This window comes from Zootoca vivipara, chromosome 2 (genome assembly GCF_965207765.1).
Source record: "Zootoca vivipara chromosome 2, rZooViv2.hap1.1, whole genome shotgun sequence".
In the NCBI taxonomy this organism is placed as follows: domain Eukaryota; kingdom Metazoa; phylum Chordata; class Lepidosauria; order Squamata; family Lacertidae; genus Zootoca; species Zootoca vivipara.
This window is the reverse complement of record NC_142584.1, coordinates 120,229,004-120,239,117: the sequence shown is the minus strand read 5'-3', so window position 1 is coordinate 120,239,117 and position 10,114 is coordinate 120,229,004.

The window sequence follows — 10,114 nt, the reverse complement described above, 5'->3', positions numbered from 1 at the left end:
CAGTTGAACCATGAGTATTATTTACAAACTCTTCCATCCATCGTCCGCACGAAGTCCCCACACCTCTCGCCTCTCAGCTTGACCTCTCAGCAGTTAAGACTGAGCAAACTGAATTGACCAAGAAAGCGCCACCTCATTTCCCCAATGCCACCTGTGCTTTGTGAAATACATTTCCAAGGAAATGACATTACAAATGCTAACATATCCTCCTGGACGGTCTAGGAGGGTTGGGAGTTAGGGGCACTGTTAGGCAGTGGTTCCGCTCCTTAGTTTTGGGCTGTCTCCAAAAAGTGCTTCCTCTCCCCACGCTTTTTAACATTGCTTCCCCCTGGGAAGCAGGTCACAGGAAAATGCTTATAATTTACCCAGTCCTTGAATCACAGCATTTTTAAAAAGAGTTTGTAATCATTTATGTAAACACTGCCAACAGTACCTTTTTGCCTGTGTTAAGAAAAGCTGGAATTTCTACAAAAATATTCCTCCCCCGTGCAACAAAGGCAGGGGCTGCTCTTCCACTCGTAGCTCTATGGGCCCCGTGGTCCAAAACAAACCTGAAGTGTTCCCCCTAAATCAGATGTTTCCTGGGCAATTGGGCAACAGGAGCCCCTGGAAGTGGGGGGGGGGGCATTGGAAAGGAGAGGAGGGGTGACAGTGGACATTCTGCCCGTGTCTATAAATTGCAATAAAGGGAATTTGAAAAGTGAACAAGGGAGTTGGGTGGCAAGGGAGGACAAAAATAAGATGCTGCATGGGGGAAGGTGGTGGTGAGAGGGAGGAGGGGAAAGAAAAGGACAAGGGGACTTTTCCCCACCCACCCCAAAAAGCGCCTCTGCTGGGACCTATTGGCAGGGACCTGGATGCCCACAGTCCAGCTGCCAAGTAAGGAACCCAGAACTGCAGGGTCTGCATTGCATCATCTCCTTTGAAGAATCACACATGTTTCTTTTTCTCCTTGAAGGCATAACAACAATTTATTTGAACCCAGCCACTTATGAATACATAATAAAACATTAAACCTTAAACAGCTTCCCTATGCAGGGCTGCCTTCAGATGTCTTCTGAACGTTTAATAATAAATAAAATTATCATTTATTTTATCATGGTATGTTGGCTGAGACTACCTGCCTGCAGATCGCCTTTTCAGAGTGGTGCATATTCTGCTTACCTCACCCTTTGCCTATTGCAATGCACTCTATGTGGGGCTACCTTTGAAGGTGACTCGGAAACTACAATTAATCCAGAATGCGTCAACTAGACTGTTTACTGAAAGACCTACATTGGTTCCCAGGACATTTCTGAGCACAATTCAACTTGTTGGTGCTGACCTATAAAGCCCTAAACGGCCTCCCCCAGCCCAGACACGGAGGTCCACCTCTAAGGGTCTTCTGCTGGTTCCCTCATTGCGAGAAGCAAAGTTACATGGAACCAGGCACAGAGGATTGTTGTTGTTTAGTCGTGTCGGACTCTTCGTGACCCCATGGACCAGAGCACACCAGGCACTCCTGTCTTCCGTTGCCTCCCGCAGTTTGGTTGGCATAGCTCATAGCTTCTCTGAGTTATTCAAGCCCCTTTGCCATGACAAGGCAGTGATCCATGAAGGAGGCAAAGAGAATTACACAACTTATAAAAGATAATTGAAGGCAGCACTGTTCAAGAAAGTTTGCTGTAATGTGTTTTTGTTGGGAGCCACCCAGAGTGGCTGGGGAAACCCAGTCAGGTGGGGGGCATACAAACAATAAAATTATTATCATTTACAGGTAGGTAGCTGTGCTGGTCTGACATAGTCAAAACAAAACAAAAATCCTTCCAGTAGCACCTTGTTGTTTAGTCGTGTCTGACTCTTCATGACCCCATGGACCATAGCACGCCAGGCCCCCCTGTCTTCCACTGCCTCCCGCACTTTGGTCAAACTCATGTTCGTAGCTTCGAGAACACTGTCCAACCATCTCGTCCTCTGTCGTCCCCTTCTCCTTGTGCCCTCCATCTTTCCCAACATCAGGGTCTTTTCCAGGGAGTCTTCTCTTCTCATGAGGTGGCCAAAGTATTGGAGCCTCAGCTTCAGGATCTGTCCTTCCAGTGAGCACTCAGGGCTGATTTCCTTCAGAATGGATAGGTTTGATCTTGCAGTCCATGGGACTCTCAAGAGTCTCCTCCAGCACCACAATTCAAAAGCATCAATTCTTCGGCGATCAGCCTTCTTTATGGTCCAGCTCTCACTTCCATACGTCACTACTGGGAAAACCATAACTATACGGACCTTTGTTGGCAAGGTGATGTCTCTGCTTTTTAAGATGCTGTCTAGGTTTGTCATTGCTTTTCTCCCAGGAAGCAGGCGTCTTTTAATTTCGTGACTGCTGTCACCATCTGCAGTGATCAAGGAGCCCAAGAAAGTAAAATCTCTCACTGCCTCCATGTCCTATGTTCCCACTGTGGAAGGCTTGACTACGAGGGTTCGCCACAGAAGAAGACACAACATGAATAAATGGCTCAAACAGTCCATGGGACTCTCAAGAGTCTCCTCCAGCACCATAATTCAAAAGCATCAATTCTTCGGCTATCAGCCTTCTTTATGGTCCAGCTCTCACTTCCATACGTCACTACTGGGAAGTGTGCATGCACACGAAAGCTCATACCTATGACAAACTTAGTTGGTCTCTAAGGTGCTACTGGAAGGATTATTATTATTATTATCATTATCATTATCATTATTATTACCATTCTGCCCATGTGGCCGGCCAAGCGATGCACAACTGCCCTGCACCCCTTTGGCACCTTCGGTCAGTCAAATCCACCTAACAGTTACCTTATTCAGCCCACATTTTACCAGCTTCCTCACATAAATATCGTGGGGACTTTGTCAAAAGCCTTACTGAAATCAAGATGCACCATTTCCACAACAGTCCCCCGATCAACAAAGTTTGTAACTCCAACCAAAAAAGGGAGGAGAGATTTCTCTAGCTTTACTAGATCTGCCTTCCCGGTAAGCAACCTGTCTGGTCTGGATGAACATATAGAATCATAGAGTTGGAAGAGACCACAAGGGCCATCCAGTCCATCCCCCTGCCGAGCAGGAAACACCATCAAAGCATTCTTGACATATGCCTGTCAAGCCTCTGCTTACAGACCTCCAAAGAAGGAGATAAAATAAACCTTTTGTGCGCATGCACACAAAAACCTATACTCTCAGCATCCTTCGATAGCATTGATCACGACAACCTCATGGACCGTCTAGAGGAGCTGGGAGCTGGCAGCACTGTTATGCAGTGGGTCTGCTCCTTTCTCCTGGGTCGTATCCAGAAAGTGGTGTTGGGGGATGAGTGTTGGACCCCTGGGCTCTCACTTGCGGGGTGCCACAGGGTTCCATCCTCTTCCACATGCTTTTTAATTGGGGGTGGGCTGGATGTTCATCAATATGTGGATGATACCCAGCTCTACCTCTCTTTCAAATCGGAACCAATGAAAGTGGTGAAAATCCTGTTTGAGTGTCTGGAGGCGGTTGCAGGATGTATGGCGGCTAACGGATTGAGGTTGAATCCTGACAGGACAGATGTACTGTTTTGGGGGGGCAGAGGATGGGCAGGTTTGAAGGATTCCTGGTTCTGAATGGGGTTACTGTGCCCCTGAAGGACCAGGTGCGCAGCCTGGGAGTCATTTTGGACTCACAGCTATCCAAGGAAGCGCAGGTTAATTCTGTTTTCAGGGCAGCTGTCTACCAGCTCCATCTGGTAAGCAGGCTGATATCCTCCCTGCCTGCAGACAGTCTCGCCAGAGTGGTGCATGAATCATAGAATCACAGAGCTGGAAGAGACCGCAAGGCCCATCCAGTCCAACCCCCTGCCAAGCAGGAAACACCATCAAAGCATTCCTGACATATGCCTGTCAAGCCTCTGCTTCAAGACCTCCAAAGAAGGAGACTCCACCACACTCCTTGGGTGGGGAATTGGACCCCCTCCCATTTTCAGGGATCCCGCAGCAAATTCCTTTGCGGGAATAGAATTGAGATGCACACCAAGGCCATCCCTATGAGAGCCCCCATCCCCAAACAGGGCTGGGGGTTCAACCTGTTGTAACGTGGGGTTTGTGATTTCAGCTCTCTTGACAAAACATGCTGGAGACAGTTCTCTAGTAACAGCTCTTTATTAAAGTGAACAAGACTGACTGTGAGGGCAGGAAGGCTACATTTATAGGGACAGGGGACTAGCTAGGAAGGGATACATTTTGGAGGGAACAATATCAAGCAATCACAGTGCTGCCTTTTGGAGGTGTCACAGTGGCCGGAGGAGGCTGCTTCAGAGTAACGACGCTACACAGCTCTGCATTTTATTCTTTTATTGGTGCTGCGTATTTACAGTGCTGAAGTCATTGCTATTTACACGGAACGATGTGGTCATTCGGTTTCAGAACCTCCGAATGGCTTTTGGCGCGTCTTTCTCCAACACAAAAGCTTTGGCAGACCCATCCTCTTTCCCCTCCTCTTTCTGCGTAATTCCGGAGTTGGGGGGATGGGTCTCCCCACCTTATTTGCCCCTTACTGTCCCACCTGGGACTCTGGCTCCGCTACCTTGCCTGAGCCTCGGACACGACTTCCTGCTCCCCCACTGGAATCGGAACTCCCTCTGCTTTCCCCTGTGCTCGGGGATGGGCTTGAACTCAGGAGGGGAGGGACTTCGCGATATCCCCTGTCCCTCACATCCACCCCCCTCCCAAGCTCTCCTTCTCCCCTCCTCAGTTCCCCCCCAGGTGTCGGTGACGACTGGAAGCCTAAGAACTCAGTACTTTCCGAGCCCGTTGGTGTGAACACCTCCCCCCAGTCCTGCGAGCCCCCCCCCTTCCGCCTGGGAGGACTGGAATCCCAAAAAGTCAGTGGCGTCAGAGCTGGTGGGGGTAAAAATGTTCTGCCAATCTGCTTCTTCCTCTGACTGGGTGGATCTCGGTGACACCCATACCTCGTCTTCTGGTTCCTCAAACTCCGCTTCCCAGCGCCATGGTGAGCTGCTCTCCCATGCCTCCTCCTCCTCCCCCTCCCTTTCCATGTGCCAGGGCTTGGGTCTGTGGGGAAAGAGGGCGTGAAATTCTTCCACCAAGAATTCCTCCTGTATCTGAGTGGCTGGGACCCATTCATTCTGTGACGGTGGAGCATCCTCCCATGCCATGAGGTACTCCAGGCCCCCCACCCCTCTCCGTGAATCAAGGATGGCCATGGCCTCATTGAGTTGCTCCCTGCCTCCCCTCTCCCCCCCTCCCTCGGGGGTTTGGTCGCTGTCTCGGAGCCTGCTGCTTTCCCTGTACGGCGACAGCAGCGATCTGTGAAACACTGGATGCACCCTCATGTCCTCTGGCAGTGCCAGCCTGAAGGCTACCGGGTTGACCTGTTGTGTGACCGTGAAGGGGCCCAATCTTCTGGGTGCCAGCTTTTTGCACCGCCCTCTGGTGGGAAGGCCCTCCGAGGACAACCAAACCTTGTCCCCCACCCTGATGACCTCCCCTTGTCGCCTGTGGCGATCTGCCCCCTTCTTGTACGCTTCCTTGGCTCTCTCTAAGTGTTCTCTGAGCTGCTGGTGCACCGTCTCCAGTTCCTCTGCCCAATCCTCTGCCTGTGGGCCCTCCTCCTCCTCCTCCCCCTCCCTCTCTGGGAAAGATCTGAGGTCACGCCCGTAATTGGCCTTAAAGGGCGACACCCCTGTGGAGACGTGCACTGCATTATTGTAGGCAAATTCTGCCAGTGGCAGGCGATCCACCCAGTCCGTTTGCCTCTGGCTGACGTAACATCTCAGGTACTGCTGCAGAATGGCGTTGACCCTCTCCGCCTGTCCATTGGTCTGCGGGTGCCGGGCCGTCGACAAGCTGACCTCCACCTGCAGGAGGTTCATGAGCTGCCGCCAGAACCTGGAAACAAATTGGCGGCCACGATCCGAAATAACTCTTAAAGGTAATCCATGCAGTCTGAATACGTGGTCAACAAACAGTTTGGCTGTCTCTTCTGCAGAGACCGCTCTGGCACACGGTATAAAGTGGCACATTTTGGACATAAGGTCCACCACCACCAACACTGCGGTCTTGCCCCTGGATGAAGGCAGGTCTGTGATGAAGTCCATGGACACCACTTCCCACGGCCTGTGCGGTATGGCTAAGGGCTCCAGCAATCCTGCTGGCGCTGCTCTGACCACCTTTGCTCGCTGGCAGGTGTCACAACCCCTTACATAGTCTCGAACATCTTCCCGCACCCCTGGCCACCAGAAGTGTCTCATGACTAGGTGAGCGGTTTTGTCCCTTCCAAAATGACCCGCCGTTGGGTTGTCGTGCATCTGCTTGAGGACCTTACGTCTGAACTGGGTGGTGGGCAGGTACAGTGCACCCTTGTAGAAAAGCAGCCCCCTGCGTTCCGCAAAGTCTCTTGCCTGCTCCCTCCCCCCTCGCAGCTCTCTGAAGATGCGGGTGGCGAACTCATCTGCTGCCGTCAGTGCTGTGAGTTCTGCCTCGCTCACCACTGCTGCTCCGCAGGACCATGCTGACGGGGGGGAAATGTGCCTGGGTGCTGGTGGCGACTCCTCCTCCATGTACTCTGGCTTGCGGGAGAGGGCATCCGCCCTGACATTCTGCTCCCCCGGGATGTAGTGGATGGAGAAGTTGAAGTTCGAGAAGAACTCTGCCCACCGTATCTGCCGCTGGTTGAGCACCCTGGCAGTTCTCCAGAACTCCAGGTTCTTGTGGTCTGTGCACACCTGGATGGGGTGCTTGGCGCCCACCAGGAAGTGTCGCCAGTGCTGGAAAGCAGCGTGGATCGCAAGAAGTTCCCTATCAAACACTGTGTAGTTGCGTTCTGGCTGGGTCAGCTTCCTGGAGAAGAAGGCACAGGGTCTCCACTCTCTGTTGGCGTCCAGTTGCAACAAAATGGCTCCCACAGCTCTATCTGAAGCATCTGTCTCCACGCGAAGGGGCGCATCCTGTACCACGTGCAACAGGTTCTGGTCTGAGGCGAACACCCTCTTGAGGCTTTCGAACGCTGCTTGCGCCTCTGGTGTCCACCTGAACTTCTGCTTGCCTCTCAGGCAGTCAGTGATGGGAGCCGTAACGCGCGAGAAGTTCTTGATGAACTTCCTGTAGAAGTTGGCGAAGCCTAGGAGGCGTTGGGCATCTTTACGCGTCCTGGGGCTGTGCCAGTCCAGGATGGCCTGCACCTTGTCCTTGTCCATCGCCAGCCCCTTGTCTGACAGCTTGTAGCCCAGGAAGTCCACCTCCTTGGTGTGAAACTTGCATTTCTCCAGCTTCACATACAGGTGGTTCTCCTTCAGGCGCTGCAACACCTCCCTGACATCCTTCACATGTTGCACTGGGTCATTGGAATAGATAAGGATGTCATCCAGGAATACCAAGCAGTTCTTGAAAAGGAGGGACCCCAGGACGTGGTGCATGAAGGCCTGGAAGCATGCTGAGCCCCCTTGCAAACCGAAGGGCATCACCAGATATTCAAAAGAGCCCAGTGGCGTGAACATCGTGGTCTTCCACTCATCGCCTTCCCGGATCCTGATCAAGTTGTACGCCCCCCTCAGGTCTAACTTGGTGAAGATCTTGCCCCTGCGCGCCGCTGTCAGGAGATCATCCACTCTGGGCATGGGGAAAGCCACTGGCTCTGTCACTGAATTCAGGCGTCTGAAATCCACCACAAGACGGCGCTGTTGCGTGTCTTTCTTGTCCACCCAGAAGACCGGGCTGCCCCCTGCTGCCTTGCTTTCTCTGATGAACCCCCGCTTGAGGTTCTTGTCGATGAAAGCGCGCAGATCCTCCAGTTCCTGATCTGACATGGCGTACAGCTTGGCTGGGGGTATAGTTGCCCCTGGCACCAGGTTGATCTGGCAGTCAAAAGGCCTGTGTGGGGGTAGGTGGTCGGACTCCGCTTCGCTGAAGACCTCCTGCAGGTCCCAGTACGGCTTGGGTATCGCCTCACCCCCTTTGACGTGCATGGTGGCCACCGTGGCTATCGGAGGCCCCTCCCCTGGTTGGCGCTGCATGCAATGTTCTAGACAAAAGTCCGACCCAAACGTGATGCATCTCTGGTGCCAACTGATGGAGGGGTCGTGGCGCGCCAGCCAGCTCATGCCCAAGACGATGGGGGGGTCTGAGATGGTGGTGACGTTGAATGCCAGTGTCTCTGAGTGCCGTCCCACCATCATTCTCATGGGGGGGGGTTGATGGGTGATGCCCCCCCCCAGCAACTCCCTGCCGTCAATGGTGGCTACGTGCAGGGGGAAATCCAGCTGCAGAAGTTGGATCTGGTGCTCTTCTGCAAAGTTTCTCGAGAAGAAGTTCGCCGACGCCCCACTGTCAATTAGGGCGAGGACCGTCAGGGGATAGCCATTTGGGAGCGTTAGCGTCACTTCTAGAACCACTCCTGCTCTGGGAGGGGTGGGCTGGCTCTGCTCCTCGCTGCGCGGGTGGGTGGGCTGGGGCTGTTGTCTGCTGACTGCGCCTGGCTGCTGCCCCTTGTCTCCTGCAGCCAGGCTTTCTCGTTTCCCTGCTGTGGTGCTGCGTCAGTGGGGGAGGGCACCACCGTTCCCGCCTTTCCTTGCCACTCCCTGCGATGTGGGCAGTCTCTGACGAGATGCTGGGGGGAGTTGCAGAGAAAGCAATTCCCGCCCCTTCCCTCCTTGCGTCTTGGCGCCGCTGGGGTTTGAAAAGCCCGCGCGCGCGCGCTATCAATTTGCATGGGTTCCTGGTCTTGGCTGGCCCCAGGCGTGGCTTGTAAGGGCTGTTGGGGGAGTGGCTTCTCCTGCGACCGTGGGAACCAAGCCCGCTTTGCGCGCGTTGCTTGCTTGTCGCTCCACCGGGATTCCTGCCTCACCCCCACCGCTAGAGCCGCCTTGCTCAGCTGATCCATATTACTGGGCTTTGGACCTCTCGAGAGCTCATCTTTCACATCCTCATGCAAACCCAAGTAGAACGCCGCTTGCATAGGGGCTGACTCTAGTTCCCACCCCAGTCTGTGCACCAGCATGGTGAATTTCGCCCAATATTCGCGAACTGTCATTTTTGCTTGGCGTAAATTATGAAGTTCCTCCTTAGTCTGGTCCATATGACTATCGGACGCGTACATAGTTTTTAAAGCCTCTAGAAATAGTTTGACATTCTTCATGCAAGGATTCTTTGTCGCGATTAACGGTCTTAGCCACTCCCTGGCTGCCCCGGTAAGGTGCTCCACAATAAACGCTACCCTGTGCTCATCATCAGGGAACTCAGCATGGTGCAGCTCAAGGGCATACACAATCTCAGTCTCAAAGCCATGATATTCCCTCGGGTCTCCATTGAACTTGCTTACTAGGGTCCCGGCTCTCCTTCCTGGCAGCACTTGGACTTGGGGGGCCCCTCCCGCCTTGTTTTTCTCTGCATCCAGCTTGTTTTGGAGGTCTACCGCCACCGCCCTTAATTGCTGCTCTCTTTCCTGAAGTGCCCTCACCTGTTCCGCAAGTTGTAGCCGGTCGTCCTGGACCTTCTTGGTTTCTTCTTTCGCCGCTTTTAATTCCCCCTGCGCCTGCAGCGCCAGTTGCTGCAGGTCTTGCTGGGCTTTCTCCGTGATCTGCCGCCAGTTCTCCGCCTCTGACGCACTCATCCCGGCAACTCCAAAGTAGCCCCAAAAAAAGATTCGGAGGTTGCTGTCACAGTGGCCGGAGGAGGCTACTTCAGAGTAACGACGCTACACAGCTCTGCATTTTATTCTTTTATTGGTGCTGCGTATTTACAGTGCTGAAGTCATTGCTATTTACACGGAACGATGTGGTCATTCGGTTTCAGAACCTCCGAATGGCTTTTGGCGCGTCTTTCTCCAACACAAAAGCTTTGGCAGACCCATCCTCTTTCCCCTCCTCTTTCTGCGTAATTCCGGAGTTGGGGGGATGGGTCTCCCCACCTTATTTGCCCCTTCCTGTCCCACCTGGGACTCTGGCTCCGCTACCTTGCCTGAGCCTCGGACACGACTTCCTGCTTCCCCACTGGAATCGGAACTCCCTCTGCTTTCCCCTGTGCTCGGGGATGGGCTTGAACTCAGGAGGGGAGGGACTTCGCGATATCCCCTGTCCCTCACAGGAGGGAACCAATAAGACAGAGGATCCAAATACAGCAGC